The 1,670-nt window shown below is 39.5% G+C and overlaps 1 pseudogene; it reads left to right on the top strand.

The window, feature by feature from the left end:
• Positions 1-324: 324 nt before the first annotated feature.
• Positions 325-1,459, top strand: LOC139427019 (uncharacterized; annotated as a pseudogene).
• Positions 1,460-1,670: the final 211 nt, after the last annotated feature.

The following is a 1,670-nucleotide window of genomic DNA, read 5'->3' on the forward strand; positions in this document are numbered from 1 at the left end:
CTTTGCACCTAAATTGCGAAGGGTGTCGATTTTTTTCTTTGCATCTAATCATATGAAAATTTTTATAAACTTAAATTATTACATTTTTAGTACATTTTTTAGTATTTCTGTTTTATAAAACAAAAAAGCTTAATGAAATAAATATCTTTCCTGCAGATCGAAAGAAAGAATTGAACACAAAGGCTTCTTTCCTCCTTTTTTTTATTTTAACTAAAATATCCTTAAAAAATTGATTTTTTCAATCCAAACATCTTTTAAAGAAGTTCTCTACATAAGTACACATTATGGAAATTACAGAAAAAGAATCTTAACTCATACGGCAACATCAGTAAAATAAAGCTTTTTTGAAATACAAATGATAGAAATAAACAGAACGTCCATTTGTCTACTAGTTAAAACTAAATCCAAATACAATATGTCTCAGGTGACGGTCGTTTCACAGAACCCTCTGTTTCCCCATTCTCATGGGCGTGCTGGTGATCTATCACAATACCATCAACAGTCCTTTTACTCATGTTAAATCACAACTGCTAATCGCTGAAAATATTGAACCTCTTTATCTTCATTGCAATCTCAGTACTTGCTTGGATCTTTCCAATGTTTGTTTCCATGAAACCCTCCCTACCACGCTTGATAAGAAAGACTGTGCGCCTGACTTCCTCAGACAATTGTCCCTGGAAATCATCAATAAAATCCCTCCAAACGACATCAAAATATACACTGATGGCAGTAAAATGGATACTGGCAGTGGAGTATTTATTGAAACACCTCGAGAGAACTACACTCTTCATCAACGAAACCCCGATTTTTGCTCCGTCTTTCGAAGCGAACTAATTGCAATCGACAGGGGACTAGAGAAAATCTTGAGTGAAGGGCACCTTGGAAATACTTGGATACTATCTGACAGCCGTAGTTCAATTCAACACCTCAAAAATTGGGCCCTCATTGGAGATAAAACCAGTTTTTCGATCTTACAAAAAGTAAAGCTCATTTCCCAACAGCATGAGGTCCACTTTCAATGGATCCCGTCCCACGTCGATATCCACGGCAACGAGTTGGCTGACACTCTCGCAACGAAGGGACTAGACTATCCAGTCCCCTCCACCTCAGAGCTTACATACCTTGAGCTTTTCGCAAGGCAAATGGCCCAGAGCAAACAAAAGTGGCTGCTTCACCAACTCACTACTGGTATAAAGCGAAAAGACCAGGACTCTCTCTATCTCTTCCTGGTGACAGGCAGACCAACACTTGCTTATGCCGACTGGCCAGTGGACACCTGAAAGGTCTCACTTTTTCTGCTAGTCAAAAGATCTTTCCTCTTTGCCCTAAATGCCAACAAAACCAGGCATCACCTGAGCACATCTTGAACTGTTTAGGGCGGGACTGGAACGACATTAATTCCTCTCCCATTTTGGCTTCGGATTTTCTAAATGTCAACGAATTTATGGATCTGGTCTGATCCCGTCAGACCAGATGGGAAATAGCAACAACAACCGTCAACCAAGCCATACACTAGATTGGCAGTCTTTATTGCTTCAGTATGTGCCATGATAATCGCCAAGTGAAGGAGGGTTTATGGAAAGGAGTATGTTCGTTTGTAGTCGTCTGTTGCATGAGTACTAAGAGGATGTATACTTCTCGAAAGCTCTCAGATTCTAGGGATAAAAAGA

The sequence above is a fragment of the Parasteatoda tepidariorum genome, chromosome 1, assembly GCF_043381705.1.
Source record: "Parasteatoda tepidariorum isolate YZ-2023 chromosome 1, CAS_Ptep_4.0, whole genome shotgun sequence".
Taxonomy (NCBI): domain Eukaryota; kingdom Metazoa; phylum Arthropoda; class Arachnida; order Araneae; family Theridiidae; genus Parasteatoda; species Parasteatoda tepidariorum.